The sequence below is a fragment of the Artibeus jamaicensis genome, unplaced genomic scaffold (assembly GCF_021234435.1).
Source record: "Artibeus jamaicensis isolate MK-2021 breed Jamaican fruit bat unplaced genomic scaffold, CSHL_Jam_final contig_465, whole genome shotgun sequence".
Taxonomy (NCBI): domain Eukaryota; kingdom Metazoa; phylum Chordata; class Mammalia; order Chiroptera; family Phyllostomidae; genus Artibeus; species Artibeus jamaicensis.
This window is the reverse complement of record NW_026521843.1, coordinates 29,576,857-29,588,027: the sequence shown is the minus strand read 5'-3', so window position 1 is coordinate 29,588,027 and position 11,171 is coordinate 29,576,857. Positions and strand designations below refer to the sequence as shown.

General features: G+C 48.3%; 1 pseudogene; it reads right to left on the bottom strand.

The window, feature by feature from the left end:
- Positions 1-674: 674 nt before the first annotated feature.
- On the bottom strand, positions 675-10,048 carry LOC119060894 (protein NipSnap homolog 1-like; annotated as a pseudogene).
- Positions 10,049-11,171: the final 1,123 nt, after the last annotated feature.

The window sequence follows — 11,171 nt, the reverse complement described above, 5'->3', positions numbered from 1 at the left end:
AGGGCGAGGGAAATGCAGGCCCTGGCACATATCTTTGCCTAAGGAAGGAAAAGGGAGGGCGGGAGACTCCCCTTGCACAGAAGGGCTGGAACTATACATTCAAGATTTCAACCTCATTATGTAGAGGGAGACAGATGAGCCCCCTTCCAGCCGTCTTAAAGCAGGAACCGCTCCCAAGTGGCCTTCTGTCATCTCTGTTCTATTGTCCCCATTCTGAAATCCAAAGTCTGCAGTTCAAACCCAAGTTCTGAATTCTAAGTTCTACCTTCTGGGTTCTTGTTCCTGTTCCATTCTGTTTCCTGACCCCCAGACCCTTTCCAGCTTCCCTTTCCCAGCCTTTCTGGGTGAATTAGTTGGACCTCTTGCTGACTTGGCTAACTTTAGGGTTTTCCTTTGCTTCTTGTGGCAGTTCTAGGCTTTTCCCCAGTGGGAGGGGCTTGGTTCAGACTGTCTAATATGTTGGTGGCCCGGTGGGGATCAGGGAATTCCTGGGAGCCTGCTCTGCTTTAACCTCTTCCTACCCACCTCTACCCACTAGATGCATGACCTTTTTGCAAGTAAAGCTAAACTGAGGACTTCCATATTGATAATTGGGGAATGATGGCCTTGAGATGAGGAATCTTAGGGGGAAATGTGGGAAGACATAAAAGGCTGCAGTTCTTCATTAAGAGAAATTAAAGATTGCTTTCCAGCACAGGAGGAGGAGTGGGTGGGGAAGATGGGAAGCGTCTGGAGAGGCGAGTCTTCAAGGGGATCATGATCTGAGATTCCACGTGTCATCAGGGGGACTATGCGGTAGACATTTTCATCCCAACCTTTCTTCCTCCGAGTAGCATTTCTAGTCTCCTCCCAAGATGGCAGGTCATTACAGGCCCAGAGAATGTGTGTAACACAGAGCCCTCCCATCTGTGAGAAGAAGCTGCCCACTGCCTCCTGGCTCTCCTGCTGGCACTTGATGGCCTCAGCCCAGTTGTTCCCGAACTTGACGGTGGTTCCTGGCTTGAGCTTGTATGTCCTCGATTCATAGGTGTTGGGCCCCATTCTGGGCTGTGGCTCATTCCAGAAGCTGAACTCAAAAAGCATCTGGTTTCTCTAGGACAGCGACATCTGGCACTGCTCCTTTTGGGACTCCAGGTACTCCTTGTTCTTTTTGAGCTTGTTCGGCAGTGCATGAGGGCTGGGCACTGAGAACCACCAGCGGTGCACTGCCTGGTCCAGCTCCTCATGGCACCAGTTCCAGGAGCCCGTGGACGAGCAGGGGCGGTCCTCATCCAGGTGCAGCTTTGACAGCATGGCCTCGGTCAGGCATCCAGGCAGTCGGGGTTCGCATTCTAAGGGTTGCTGAGCTCCTTGGACAGGAGGATGGAGTGGGCATCCTTCCAGGGATCCACCTTGTTGTGGGCAAAGAAGGAGTGGAGCAGGCTGCCTTCATTGTCCTTGGAATAGAAGCTTGCCACAGGTGCAGCCACAGCATCTCCTTTGTGGGGCCCAGGGGCCCCCCAGCAGCCACTGTGCTGCCCACCGCAGAGATGTCCCACAGATGCAGAGCCATGTTGGAGAGCCACTTCAGTTTTATCAGTGGTTGAAATACCTAACCGTGTCCCTATTGGTGGGTAAATAGCTACAGCCTCATGTCCTCTGAGTGCTCTCTGCCAGCCCAGACCCCTTGGCACTTTGTCACACCCCTCAGGACCTTCCTATGATCCACAAAATAAAGGGTTGACCCTTGGCCAACTAAAAAGGACCCTGCTTCAGTTCTAAGCCTTATGTCTGCCCTGACTGGTGGGAGTGTGGCCACATTGGTGATTCAATATTCTGAGTATCACATCTACTTCAGCTGACATTGAGCCCCCTCTTTCATTACTAAATGGGCCCCCTGTGGCCTGGTTTCTGAAATGAGGTCCCAGCTCCACTCCTCTCCCTTGCAGTGTGTGCCTGCTGGCACCTTGCCCCAAGGACAGGGGTCTGAACAGTCTCCCCAGGAAGGAATCTGCAGCCCTGAGGCCCTGCTACGTCTGACAGATCACTCTGGAGCTGACTTCTGAGTGGCCCCAGGTCTCTGGAACCACACTGCAGATCCCTTCCTGGGCTTGGCCACATCTTCTGGCACTTGCCTTGGGTTCTGCAGCATCTCCACACTGACAGGTGGTTCTGGTTCAGATCCCAGGCTTTCCCAGCCTGCCCTGTTTCACTGTAATTAATTGGGCTGTGCCTGACAGTGTGTTCAGGTGAGGAGTCGGGAGGGGCAAAGCATACCTTCCACCACCTTTAAATGTCCCATCCCTGCCCACATAAAAGGCAGCCAAACTAGCCCATATACACTCAGCCTGTACTCTCTGGGTTGCATATGACCCTTCCCTCCTCCTCAGCCCCATTCCCTGGGAGCTGGGTGTCAGCCAGTAGCTGGGCAAAAATGTCACTCTTGTAGCTTCTTCCTAGCTCTCCCGGGGCCTGGCAGAAAAACATCAGACAGATTGAGGCGAAGGGTGGCTGAATATGTTCTTCTTAAATCTACCCATTTCTCACCTGTCTCATCCCCTTTGGATTGAAAATAAGATCTGAAGAGAGAAACAGAGACTTGGCACACTAGTACCGTATCTGAGGAATTGGCACGGTAGGTATTTGGGAGAAGATTTTAAACTCTGAAGTCAACAGACTTCACAGAGAATCACATCACAAAGAACTGTCTGTTTTGCACAGGTATAAGAAGAAGCTTATCTGAGATCAAAGAGTACTGAGAAAATAATGATCACTAACATTTTTTCGAGTGCATAACCTCAGCAAGGCATTTAGTTAAGACCTTTGCAACTGTTTTCTCATTTTCTTCTCCAAGACACAGACTGCCACAGAATTTCAGATGTATGAGCTGGCTGAGGCAGAGGCTGCAAGTTACAAAGCCAACATTCCTTTCCCCTCTCCTCCTAAGAGTGCCCTGATTTTACTTGGGATGGCAATGTACCCACAGGAAAGTCTATTCTCCCCAGACTTCTTTGCAGCTTTGTGACTGTGGAGGATGCAGAAATATTTCTCTGCCTTTCTAGGTTCTTTGAGTAGTCTAATAATTGATTTAAGACAGTGTAGGGGTAAAAAAATATTAATACTCTTTCTCTCTCCTTCTAAGGTCTTCTGGCTGGGCTAACTAACAAATGAACAGAGATCGATTAATAGGAGAAATCAAAGTTTAACGCGTGTTTGGGAAATTCACATAAGCATGAAACTTCCAAAGACAGTGAAGCAACATTGGGTATATAAGACATTTTTGGACTGGGGTCGGGGGAGGGGTGGGAACTGGTTATTAGATTTTTTAAAAAATTATTTATTTATTTAGTTTTAGAGAGAGGGGAAGGGAGGGAGAAAGAGAGGGAGAGAAACACTGACATGTGAGAGATACGTGGATCAGTTGCCTCTTGCAGGTCCCCAACTGGGGACCTGGCCTGCAACCCAGGCATGTGCCCCGACTGGGAATTAAACTGGTGACCCTTTGGTTCATAGGCCAGCACCCTACCCACTGACCCATGCCAGCCAGAGCTGGGTTATTATATTTCAGAACTGCAAATGAGACATTTACAGGAAGTTGAAGAAGAGTGAAACGCATGTGGCAGGAAAATCCTTGATGGCCAACTCAGTGGGTATTTAGCTAATAGGCTAAAGATGGCCTGAAGCCCTCTTATATTCCATACTTAGTTCAAAATATTAGGCTAAGGCTGCATCCTTAAATCTCCTTCCTGAAGCAGGTTTCTCTGTCTGGATTTCTTGGGCCGGTAAGCCGGGAGGGTTGAAGTTTCTTCTAATTCTAGTTTTTTAATAAACAGCTTAAAACCAATATCCCAAAATGGCAGCTTCAGGTGGCAAAACTTTGGTCCCTTCAACTGATTAACAGAAGAAAACAAATTTGAATACATACATACAGGGGCCCCACAGATACAAGAGGGTCTAAGACAGGCACACAGTACTTTGATGTCTTCCTGAGTTAAGGAGAAGAGGATGGGGTCTGAGGCTTCAAACAGAAGGAATGCCCAGGGAGATGGGGAGAGCCAAGGTTTGGTTAGCAAAGGTTTGCCTCACCACTGGTTGACAATGAGTCACGGAGAGGACTTTGATCGCCAGGGCCTGTCCAGCTCCCCCAAACCACCACAGCTCCCTGATATTCTTTGTAGTTATTTTGGACAATAGCTCTCTTCCTGCTCTAGGCCCTCTAGCTGTTAGGCAGTCAAGGGGAAGATAAAAAGAAAAACCTCTGGTTTTAAAAAATAATCAGCCTAGACCTGGGCAGTGTGGCTCAGTTGGTTGGAGCATTGTCCCATAGACTGAAAGCTTGCAGATTCAAACCCTAGTCAGGGGACAAGGCTGGGTTGTGGGTGCAGTCCTCAATTGGGGCCCATGTGGGAGGCAACTGATAGATGTTTCTCTCACATTGATGTTTCTCTCTTCCTCTCTCATTCTCTCTTCTTGTCTCTCTAAAAAGCAAAACCAAAAATGTTCTTGGGGAAGGATAAACATAAAAATAAAAAATTAGCCCTGACTGGTGTGGCTCAGTGGATTGAATGCCAACCTGAGACCTAAAGGTCACTCATTCAATTCCCAGTCAGGGCACATGCCTGGGTTGCAGGCCAGGTCCCCAGTTGCGGGGCATGTGAGGGGCAACTAATCTCTTGAGACATCAATGTGTATCTTTCACATACTGATGTTTCTCTCCCTCTCTTTCTCTCTCCTTTCCTTTCTCCCTAAAAGTAAGTAAATAAAATCTTTTTAAAAATTATATTAGTCCAAAATAATCCTTATGTCAAAGAGACATAGTTTGTGGTGGCAAAATTTGCCCCCTTAGATGACTAAGTTTTGGCCAAAGAGGTTTAAATGGAAGTGTTTAAGACTTAGGCTTCTTAAAGGGCATTTAAGACATTCTTCTACCCCTCCTCCTTCCTCCTTTCTGCTGCCTGGAATTCACATGTTTGGCGCGAGTTCCAGCAGCCACAGTGAACCTAGAATGGAAGCCACGCGTGGTGGGAGAGGAAGACAGAAGGAGTCTGGCTCCCCATGGAGACCTCGTAGCCTCTGAAAACAGCCTGCCTGTTTAAAAACGTGTGTGTTTAAGTTATTGTAATCAGTTTCTATTTTTTAAAGTTGAACAAAATTCCTAACTGATACAGGATCTGAGAAGTCAGTTGAGATAAGATAGTAAGAAGCTAGGAAAATTCCTTGGCAAGTGAAATGAGGAAACTGAGAGAGAAAGTTGAACAAACTGGCCAAGCGATTTCCAGCCGAACACAGAAAGCCCTGGGTGCCTCTCAGTGGAGGAACTGGCAGCGGATCTTGTCCCCTGGGCGGCCTGCCCTCCCCTGGCATGTTGCTGGTCGTGCCGTTTAGAACCCCTGACCTGTCCTTCCTGGTGATAAAATCTAGGCCTCAGTTGTATTTTAGATCCACGCTCAGAAAAACAGCAAAACCAGGCAGGGGACACCAGAACCAGACATGATGACAAATGACCCCTGCCCTGGTGCTGACCAATCAGTAGAGACCATGACCCTGAAATGGCACACCTGGAAAAGTTGACGAATAATCCACCGAGATCCTCCTCTAAACTCCCAACATTTAAAGGTCTTCAAAAACGAAGGACCAAGCACAAGCTCTCCCTTACTCCCAGGAGCATGTCTGTGCCTTTCCCTCCCCGTCACCGTACCTCACAGACACACATCTCCTAAACCCTAAGCAGGAGTCTCCAACTTCTGGGCCACGGACCACTACCAGTTCAGGCCTGTTAGGAACTGGGCCGCAAAGTAGGAGGTGTAGCTTGAATGTAATGCTCTTGAATCATCCTGAAACCATCTCTACAACCCTGGTCTGTGGAAAAATTGTCTTCCATGAAACTGGTCCCTGGTGCCAAAAAGGTTGGGGACCTCTGCTCTAAGGGTCCCCACAAGACTTGGAACCAGGAGAGCAATGGGCAGCAGCAGCTTATCCTGGGGTTAAACCCTTAAACCTGCCCCAAGGCTCCCTTTTCTCTGACTCTCCAGTGAGTTGACAGCAGCCCAGCCTTGGCTCACTTCTTCCTGTTGTGAAATCTTCCTTGCACGAAGTCAAGAACCCACACACTACTGGATGGTGTTAGGTAGGCCTGCTCCAACCTGGTCCCTTAGCCGGTAACACAGTGATTCAACAAATGGGGCCAGGAAAACGGGTTATCCACATGCAAACAATGAATCAGACTCTTATCTAACAGCATATACAAAAATTAACTCAAAATAGATCAAACGTGAACATAAGAGTTAAAACTATAAAGCTTTTAGAAGAAAACATAAGTGAAAAGCCTCAGGACATTGAATTGGCAATAATTTCTTGGATATAGTATCAAAGGCACAGGCAACAGAAGAAAAATAAACTGGACTTTACCAAAATTAAAAAGTTTGTCTGTCAAAGGAAACTCTCAAAAGAGTAAAAAGGCAACCTGCAGAATGGGAAAAAATATTTGAAAATCACATATCTGATAAGGGATTACTATCCACAATATAGAGAGAACTCCTAAAACTCAACAACAAAAACCAAACAACCCAATTCAAAAAATGGCCAAAGGACCTGAATAGACATTTCTCCAAAGAAGTTATACGAATGGCCAATAAGCACATGAAAAGATGCTCAACATCGCTACACAGGAGGAAAATGAAAATCAAAGTCACAATGAGCTGTCACTTCACATCCATCAGGATGGCCACCAACAGAAGAAGAAGTGGGAAAAGAGAAAGAGCCAGGGAAGGAAAAGCCAAGAGGGGAAAGATCAAGGGCAGAATGGGCAGGAGAAAGAAGGGAGGGGAGAGCAACACAGCCAAGGAGGAAGTGAAAGACAAGAAACTTCTTGTCCTGCAAACACACAAATGCTCTCCCTCCGCTTGAAGGAAAAGTCTTTATTTTGAGTCTGCTGTGAGAGGCCCTCTTGGTCCCTCAGTCCAAGAAGGAAATTGTTTTCTGCCTCTGTCGTCTCTCAGATCACCGGTTATATTAAGTCAAGATCCCTTGGTGGCTGCTGTCTAAAATTTTTCCACTCCCCACCCTTTTGAGTCAGATTGCAAAATAAGGGCATTTGGCAACTTGGACTCTAAAATCAGGCTGCAGAGATGTGGACCGGGGCTCCCAGGCCCTGTGGAGCTGGGCAGGGTCCCCATCAAGGATCCTGCAGAGTTGCCAGCCTGCTCCTGTAGGTGTCTGGGCACTAGCCTGACTGCCTGGGGACACCACACAGTGTTCCCAATCCTTTCCCAGGCAGCAGACTACAGCTGCTCCCATGTGCCACGTTTGGGGTTAGAAGCAGACTCTTTGCCTTGAAATGTCTCTATTGGCTGGGTATGGATCTGAAGTTTAGAGAGTCAGTTGTCATCATACTAACAAACCCCTTCATAATATGTCCTCAATCCATTTCCCCAAACTAATCTCTTGCCACGCCTGCTACACATCCTGCACTGAGGCCAGGCCAGCCTACTTGCCACTCCCTGAACAAGTCAAAGTTATCCAGGCCCCTTTGACTTTGCTCTTGCTGTTTTTCTCTGTTTAAAATATCTTTTCCCTTTCACCTCCACCTGGTGACATCATACTTATGCTTTCCTTTTATTTTTAGGCAGAGTGAATTATTTCGTCCCTTGAGCCTTCATGTGGATTTTATATACATCTGAACTTAGACACAACACTCATCACTCTGCTTTGTAATCACTTGCCTGTCTGCCAGTCTATTCTTCAAGGGCAAGAGCCCAGGTTTATTCATGGTCTGTCCCAGTACTTGGCTTAGTGCCTGGCACATTCATTCAGTCATTTAACAAATTTATTGAGCACTGACTATGTGCCAGACTGTTTTCTAGGTGCTGGACAGTGAACAAGACTGATGAAGCTCTCTGTTCTCCTGGAGCTTGTGTTCTTGTTGGAGAGGCAGATGACATACAAATAAGCAAAATAAATAATATGCCAGCTAATGATAAGTACCAGAAGAAAATCAAGGTGGCTAAGGGCACAGAGAATGATGAAGGGTGTTATTTGAGACGGGATGGTCAGGGAAAGCCTCTCTTGTGAATGTGACATTTCAATACAGACCCGAAGGAGGTGAGGGAGGAGGTCGTGTGGGTATCTGGGGAAACAGCCTTCCAGGCAGTGGGAACAGTAAGTACAAAAGTCCAGTGGTGGGAGTGTGTCTGGTGTGAAAGCGACACCAGAGAGGTGGCTGATATGGCCAGAGTGGTGAGTGACAGAAGGAGCTGTAGCAGAGGAGGTCCAAGAAATAAGTAGCAGGGGCCAGAGAACTTGGCCTTCAGGCCAGTGTAGAAGCTTGAGCTTTTGCTCCAAGTGAAATGAGAGCCATTGCAAGGATTTGAGAAGAGGAGAGACAATCTAACTTAAATTTTAGAGCATTTATGATCTGACGTGACCTCCTGGCTTGACTTTGGAAAACAGATTATCCGTGGTGGGTGCTCATTGAGGGCAGTGGTAATGTAGGACCAGATGCAAGTGGCCTTGGAAGACATTGTGAGCTTGTCCTTGAGTGAATGTGAAATGGCTTGTCCTTGAGTGAGTGTGAAATGGTATTGTCTGCTCTCTGTAATTGTTGTTCTCCTTCTCTTTCTTCTCCCTTAGAGAAGGGACCCAGCTAATGAGGATTTTCTGCCCACGGCACTGAATGAGCCTGGAGACACACACAAAATTCATGGGAAATAAAGAGGCCCTGGTTTGCTGAGAGAGACTGACCTTTCCTGTAACAGTTCACCAAAAAAGTCAAGGCAGACTTCCTGGAGGAGGGAAGTTGAGTTTTCCAGTGACTAATATAAGCCAAAGCATGGCAGGAAAAACTAGCCTTTCACAACTGTAGCACTCTAGCTGTTCGCCTGCTGGCTCTGAGTCACCTTCAGGGTGGCCAAATGAGCACTAATAAAAGCTTGCCTGAGAGAAGGAATGAAATACTTTCCTTCCCAGGCACATATGGTATATCTGCAATGTTGAAATATCCAAATTAAAATATCCTTGAAGATGGCATCTCTCCACCCCTCCATTGCTATCCCTACAAAGATCTCTAATGGATTTTCAGAGAAGGCAGCAACTAAAGTGCCTTAGGGGAGGGGACTTCCAGGAGAGCCTTTATTCTCATTACAAAAAAAGGCTTCTATGTCCACCTCCCATCTCCCAGGGAGGAATTCGGAGAACGCCCACTAAGAAGGGGCTGCTGCAGGCAGCGGGGTTTCAGGGGTGTGTCCGCCGCCCGGTTCCTCACCACCCCACCCCCCGCCCCGCCCCACCCCGGTGCAGTGGAGGCCGGCGTACGGCAGAGGGCGCACAGCACCCGAGCCCGGAGCCCGCGCCACGCGCCCCGCTCGGGTCCCTGGGCACATCCTCTTCCAGCCACGCTAGCCTCCGCGCCCCACGGGCCGATTGCTGGCCTAGGCTCTGAGGGCCCGTGGGCAGGGTCAGGAAGCGCCGTCCTAGACTATTCCTCAGCCATTGTCAGGTACTCTCCCCTGGCCTTGGCCACGGCCCTTTCCGGTTAACCTAGTCCCCCGCCCCCAGGCAGTCCCGATGCACCACACCCTTCGTAAGCCAACCCTCTCCTCCCGCAGTTCCTTGTCTTCCAGGTGTGGCCACTAGGGAAGGGTGGTGGTCAGGGTGGGTCGTGTTCGGGAGGACGTGGGCCTTGGACCCGGGACCGGGAGGATTAGAGGATTTGTAGAAAGAAGCCACAGGTGAGAGATCTAAGCAGATTCACCCCAGAACCTCACCCTTGGTGAGGGTCGTCTGACCTCAGGACCTCACCCTTGGTGAGGGTCGTCTGACCTCAGGCCTCGGGGTTGGACTCTCTGGTTGGGGATAAGAGTAGAGCCTAGGGCCCTGGGAAAGGAGTGAAGGCTTATGCAATGTTTAATTCCGCAGGGCCTGGCATATGGTGAGGGCCAATCCATATGTGAGTAAACGAAGGAATGAAAGAAGTGGAAGTGGCCTGTTAGCCTAAGACCCAGCCCTGGCCAGCCCTGAGCTGGCACATTACCTTGCCGCACTCACCTTGCCGGTTTGTCTCCCCTCCAGCCATCTTCCCACAACTCCCAGCATTCCTTTCACTTTCTGCCACTGCTCAAAAGTCCTCACTAGCTGCCTGGTCCAGATCCCTTCTTCCAGCATTCAAAGTTCTGTACAGTCTTACCCCAACCTACTCCTCCGGGCACACTCTTCTGCTTGAATCTGCTCTCCAGCTACACTATATCTACTCCGGTCTTCTGAATGTAACTTGAAGTGGCCTTCTTCCATCTCCTTTCTCCCTATCAGCAGCACCTTCTCCCTTGCCTCCAAAATTTCTCTTCCTTCAGGGTCCAGCCTCAAACCCGATTTCCTTCCTCCAGAGAGTGTTTCCTGACTTCTTCAGCCCATAGTAAGTTTTCCTGTCTCTGACCTCGTATAGCATATGCTCCATGGCCCTTTCTTTGGTGCTTTGCCATATAGTACTTTTGTACCTATCTTTTCCCTCCTGTTATTGTAAACCTTTGGAAAGCAGGGCCCTAGTCTTGTTTATCTTTCTATCTCCCTTTTCAGTTCATTTAACATTTATTGAGCATCTACTGCATACCAGATGTAGAGTCTAGCATATATGGTCCCAGTGAAATCTGGGATACAGCTCCCTTCAATGAAGTTGGAAAGAGAAGAAACATGCGGCTTGAGGAAAAGTCCAGGGTGTGGCTCTGTCATGGGGCACTCACTAGAAAAAGTCCCAAATGACTTTCTTTGGGAGTACTCAGCATTCTGGGTTAGGAAGCAGTCTCATTCTCCAAGGGCGTGTCTTACCATTCACAGAGCCATCCACTCACTCACCCATTCCCTCTTTCATTCATTCATTTGATAAATACTTGTTGAGACCACACTTTATTCAAGTGACTCATAGGATTGGTCATGCTGCAGCTTCAGGGCTGGCTGCTGTGTGTGTGTGTGTGTGTGTGTAGTACTAGGAAACTGGAAAGATTTTGTTGTGAGTTGCTTCTTTGTCAGTTCCTGTTTGGAGGCATAAGTCCTTGCTGGAAATGGACTTGGGAAGGACTGGGTGGGTATGACAAGAACAGGAAAACCCAGGACTTTATGGAGAAAAGGAGAACCATCTGCCTTTGCTGAGGGTAAGGAGCCCAGACTTTATCTTGTGGTTCACTTTGGAACAGCTTGCATTGCCA